Source organism: Miscanthus floridulus, chromosome 9 (genome assembly GCF_019320115.1).
Source record: "Miscanthus floridulus cultivar M001 chromosome 9, ASM1932011v1, whole genome shotgun sequence".
Lineage (NCBI taxonomy): Eukaryota > Viridiplantae > Streptophyta > Magnoliopsida > Poales > Poaceae > Miscanthus > Miscanthus floridulus.
The window spans coordinates 30,462,512-30,468,511 of record NC_089588.1 but is presented as its reverse complement, the minus strand read 5'-3'; positions in this window follow the sequence as shown (position 1 = coordinate 30,468,511).

The following is a 6,000-nucleotide window of genomic DNA, read 5'->3' as shown; positions in this document are numbered from 1 at the left end:
CGGTTCTAACTTGTTACACGAACCTTTGAAAGGCTTTATAGTGAACCCTGTCAGCCTTCATTGGAAGTGGGTCAAGAGATTAGCTACCTCGGGCAAAAGGGTAAATCATGACTCACAGTGAAAGTGTATAACCTCTGTAGAGTGTAAAACTGGTATATCAGCCGTGCTCACGGTCACAAGCGGCCTTGGAGCCCTTATGGAATAGATGATCATTAATGGTTAATGATGATGAACACTGATGATACTGATGATGAAGTTGCTCACTAATGATTATTGTTTATGCTATTCATTATTCATGTTTAACTGATCATGTGTTTATATGGGCTTGCGAATAAACTTGTTGCCACCCTATTGCTAAAATCATGACTCATTAAAAGCTAAACGCAGTTAAACAGCGTCAACCTTTTGAGCCTCATAAACCCCATGTTATATTGGTTGAGTACGACATGTACTTACATGTACTTACGCTTGCTTTACTTTTTAAATCTTTGAAAAAATCCCGGATGGGTACCAGATTGCTAGAATTTAGAGGAATTAGGCTTATGATCCACCAGTCAGTTGTTCCTGTGGAATTGGAGTCTTCGCCCGAAGATCGGAGTTGTCTTTCCACTGTTTGCTGTCTAAGGTTATATCCTTTATGCTAAGTATGTTATATATTAAGCATTGTCTATTGATATTACCTTTATTTGTAGCTATATGTGAGATTTGACTTCCTGAGCTTACATATGGTGTGTATCTGGTTTTGTCCTTAAAACCGGGTGCTACATTGACTATGGATTCTATATGTATTTTTCCACTTAATAATTATTTTTATTTATTGTTCCATTTAGTGTATGTTTTAGATTATATCAATATTTTTAAATATAATATGTCAGAGCCCAACCTGGGGAGGGGGGCTGGTGTGCTAGGGCTGGGGGTAGCGACGGCTATGGTGGTGGCGGCTAGGGTTTGGGGAGAGAGGAGAAGGGAGACGCCGGAGAGAGAGAGAGAGAGAGAGAGAGAGAGAGAGAGAGAGAGAGAGAGAGAGAGAGAGAGAGAGAGAGAGGAGAGGGAGGGATAGGGAAGCCCTTAGGCTGTTCTTTCTTGATTTCAATGATTACATCGCCTCTCTATTTATAGTCCTGAGTAGACTTGCATCCTAAGTAATCTAATGAGGAAAGTCCTTATAGATATGGACTCCTTCCTATCTATCTAATCTAAACCGATCCTATTCCTATTGTCGGATATGGGCACCGGCGGCGTGGCGGAGGACTGCCGCCCCCACCCCTGGGCGCGCCCCTCCAGTGGCGCGGTTGGCCAGGGTGTGGCCAGCTCGGGCCCCTCCTAGGCCTATAGCCTGTCTTCCTGGACCCTCATTAGGCGTATGACATAATATTTTTTTAATTTTCAGGAGTCCATACTAACAAGTGTGAATATAACATTATTTTCACTAGCATTTGAGCTTTTTTTTAACAAAAAATGTAACTTGCTTATCTGTCAAGGAGAAGGGAAAAATGGAGGCACTTCGTAGAATAGGATGGCATAACCTCTACTTCTCTACAAAAGAGACAACTCTTGATCTTTTCTGCCAAACAAATGATCGACGTCGTTTCAAGGAATATACATTATTACTTTAGCGTGAACCACGCCATGTAATACCTTCGTTCACACACCTGACAGGGAGTTACGAGTCCATAGACACATGCATGTTTCCACTGCATGATACTATTTGCATGGGAGGTTATAAAAAAACACGAAGTTTCATGCATGGGAGGTGGCAGACACATTCTAAACAAATGAATGCATTTTGTTACAACCTCCCATGCATGTTTCAACTACATATTGTGCTATGTGCTATCTGTGTTGAGATTACATGTACACTCAAATATTTTCATATGCTTTGTAGAGATTTTAATTTGTCACTTTTTTAATATTTTGCAGATGAGTTTTTCTTTTCCGAAAAAAGTAATTGTGGGACTCACCTTGCTGACCTCACAATTAATTTTTAGAACGTAACTGTCAGATGGCAGATATGGTTGTGGAGTGGATTGTTGAAACTTCCTGTGTGCACTTTTTTAGAAGATAACTTATGCGTGATGAAGATATATATATCTTGCTAGAGGGGTTTAGCATTTCCTGATCCGTCTTCATCCATTTAGACGAAATGTACCACTACTCACATACTTCCAATTGTGCATTTTCATTCTTGCACATTAATAGATCATATAGTTGGCCCTTTAAAAAAAAGATCATATAGTTGGCAATCGCAAAGCATGTTTTACATCATATGGAGTACTATATAGCTAGCTTACTACAATCGAAGGCATTACAAGATGTTTTATTAAATTACATATGATTCAATTGGCATAATTGACAAGTATACTTTCTAATGTGCAACAATAAACTTGAAATGTATCATCTTAACCTTACATTTTCTGGTTTTCCTGGATTGCACTACTACAGAATTGATTTTTAGGGGCGGCTCATAACCCATTGTAGGGGCGGTTTGGCCAGCCGCCCCTACCGAACCGTCTCTACAAATTATGCATTTGTAGGGGCGGTTCCCAGGACGCCCCTACAAATCGATTTGTAGGGGCGGCTGTAGTACCAGCTGTCCCTACAAATACCTATTTGTAGGGGCGGTTCTAGAACCGCCCCTACAGTACATTTTTCCGTAAAAAAAATCAAATTTACAATTCAAAATCGCGTTGCCGAACGCCCCGCGACCAACGTTCTGAACCGCGTTCGCGTTGCCAAACGTCCCGCAACCAGCGTTCCGAACCACGTTCGCGTTGCCGAACGCTCCACGACCGCGACTACAAGCACAAGAGTATTATATAAACTACAATTACAAGTCCAATTCACAAGAATATATACAATCCATCATTAAATATACAAATTCCGTACACATTGTTATCAACGTCCTAGAGCTAGCCTTTCAGTTTCATGAAGGTGTTGGTACTGAGGATTTGTACCTAACTCAGACTCTCGGTCATGGTAGGCGCCTTTGACGTGTACAATCTGGTCCAATATAAAGTTGCAAAGGTCGCCGACGAGCTCTAAGAGTTGGTCATCCTTGTATAGGTCTCTTTTCATTCCTTTCTCTTCTCTCCACTACAAGAGAACAAGTTTCGGTTTAGTATTTCATACCATGTACGAAGTTTTTATACTACGGGTGAAGAGGTTCAAACTTACCCTTAAGGGGTGTCTCCTGTAGGCACCGGTGTTACTCATCATAGAACATATATAGTATCCACAATGTACACTCCCAGGCTTCTGCTTGGGGCACTATGTGTTTTGCATATCAAAATGTTAAGTAATGCTTTTGACAGCCATATAACGGAGTACTGAAGAAGTTACACTTACCGCACATAGTGTTTTTATAGCCAGCTTTTCCTTCCTTGTTGGATCATGCCTTCCGTGATGATTAGTGACATAGAACCTAAATGCCCTGTTCGAATTATTTTAGCAAATACAACTTGTTAGAATCCAAAAGTGAACGTTATAAGTACGTATATAAACATATAAGCTAATGAGGATTGTCGATATGTATACGTCTTGAGAATCGATATGAAGTCTTTGTATGTCACCGGGTCCCTATCTATTGAATCAAAGACCCATGCCATGCTCCTCCCGACATCGACGGCTATACAAATCTAGTGGTTGCTGCATAGATTTAATCATAGAACTAGATAAGCTCTTTTGCATCGAATAAAATATATTGAACAAAGCTTTAAGTATAGAGTTGAACTTACTCGAAGTTATATGGTGGCCATATAGTAGAGTGTTGTTGGAGAGTTTTGAAAGCCAGGGCAATGTATGCCGCAACCTTAAGGGACTCTTCCCATAGATTCGCCGTACGGATGCGCTCTTTCTCCCGAAGAGTCTTTGCAGCAGCTAGCTCTTTGGCATCTAGTGTCCATTGTTTAGGGTAATTAAAATTTGTTTGGGCTATAGCTTGAGGGTCTAGATACCCAGATTTCACACTTGGCATTTGTTTGACAATGTGCACTTGCATTCTACAAATCACGGCGTGGGTTAGTTACAACAAAATTCAAAGATTACATTCATATCATATCGGGAAGACAAGGACTTACAAGCACCACGTGCGAATTAGATTCATCTCCATTTCTCCCAGGTGAAAGCATGTGTGCATGTCATTGAAGTCAAAGATAATTTTCCCGGCTGGGCTTCCAAATGTGTCGGTGGGGAAGCATGCTTGTATGATATCTATGCTCGTTGGAAGAACACGCAAGTACCAATCATGGAACCTTCTCATTCCAAGTGGTAGGCGCTGGATGTCCCGGTTTGGTAGGAAGGGCTTACCTCTTTCATATGTTTTCGGGCAATCCTTTGACCATTTGATGGCATCAACATTTGGATACTGCTTTGCAATTTGGTGGAGTTTGCTAGCGATGGCCTCCTCAGAACCCCGTGATGGGACTTTTTTAACTTGGTTCTCAGGCTTGAACTGGTCATGGGAAAACCACTTGGACACCGACGAGACGTCTTTCATCGGAACATAAACTGACCTTATGGTGTTTGGATGCTTCTTTCGAAGTTCCCATTCAGGCACGTCCTCATCTTCTTGTGCATCACCTTCTTCAGAAGGCACTCATTGTTCATGTATCAGCTGTGCTTGTTGAGAAGACTGTGGCATCTCATCATGCACTTGCTCGGTACGAGCTAGAGAAGATTGTGGCATTTCATCAGGCACATGCCCGCTAGGAGGCGGGGAAGAATGTGACATCTCAGGAATGTGGTGGTCACGAGACTGTGAAAATATCTCCCCGACCTCAACAACTCGCTCCAAATTTGGGAGAGGGGGAGGCAGCGAAGAAGCAGTCAATATAATGTCCCGTTTGTGCCAGAGGATGAACTGCCCCATAATGTCTCCGAGTAACACTAGCCCCTCGGGAGTTGCATAGTCTATCCTCCACTGCATGAACTCAGGCTTCACTGTATGCACCTCGACCCTAGTGTAGTCCGGCGGTATCTTATTATTGTGGTGTAAGCCACCAAGAGGATGTGCCACACCCATTGCCACCTCCATCATAGTATTCTGCCGGCAGCTGAGAAACACCAAGGTGCAACTAGTTGGTTCCCGTATGCGATCGACGGGGGTTGTGGCTGCAGTGGAACCTTGGCTGCTAGGAACTTTCGGAGGGCTGCCAACTAATGCCAGTTCTCCCGGCGGCGTCACTAATATCCGTGGCTCCGTAGACAATCCTTGCTCCTCCAGTGCCTTCACAACTAGAGCCTTCACTTGGAGCTAAAGACTAGTCTCCCGATCTCTGCCATGTTTCTTGTACATGTGCCTATCCTCTTTGAATCCTTGCTTCTAGGTCATCCTTTTCCCTAGCCCCCTAGTGCGGCCTATGTGCTCCTTGTTTCCCAAGCCAAGGCTAAGCTCGTCCCTCTCTCTGGAAGGATTGAATGAGCCTTTCTCCTTGTCTTCAGCATATTTTAGTATCCTTGATACTGCCTCTTGGGTCTCCAGCTTATCAAACTTAAGATTACCGCCGGATGATTCTGTACTCCTCGCATATATCCAATTCCTTGAGCGTACCTTCAAATTCGTCACATCGATATTCCCAGCAGCTGTGGCCTCTTCATCCATCTTCCTAAACTGCTCTTCCTTGGCATAGTAGCCACCGGGGCCTAGATGATGGTGGTGTTTGTTCCTCTTCGCCAGCTCGGTGTTACGGGCACTGAGCTCCAATGCCTCCGGTGAAGTCTTCTGAGCCACGAGCTCCTCCCATTGACTAGGAGTTATTTTGCCAAACTCATTAAAGGGAGTTAACCCCTTTTGGATATACTTCGTGTTGAGCTCCGACCTCCAATGTCGGAATGACTCTCCCATCATCCTGAAAGCATTTTTTACCAGTTCATGCTTACCCTCCGGAAATCTAAAATTGAGCTTCAGCTGCCTATCCCATAGTTCATTCTTTTTGTTCTCTGGTACCTCTTTCCAGTTAGGGATTGCTGGGTTCAATTTATCTCTTACTAGGGCCCCGATCG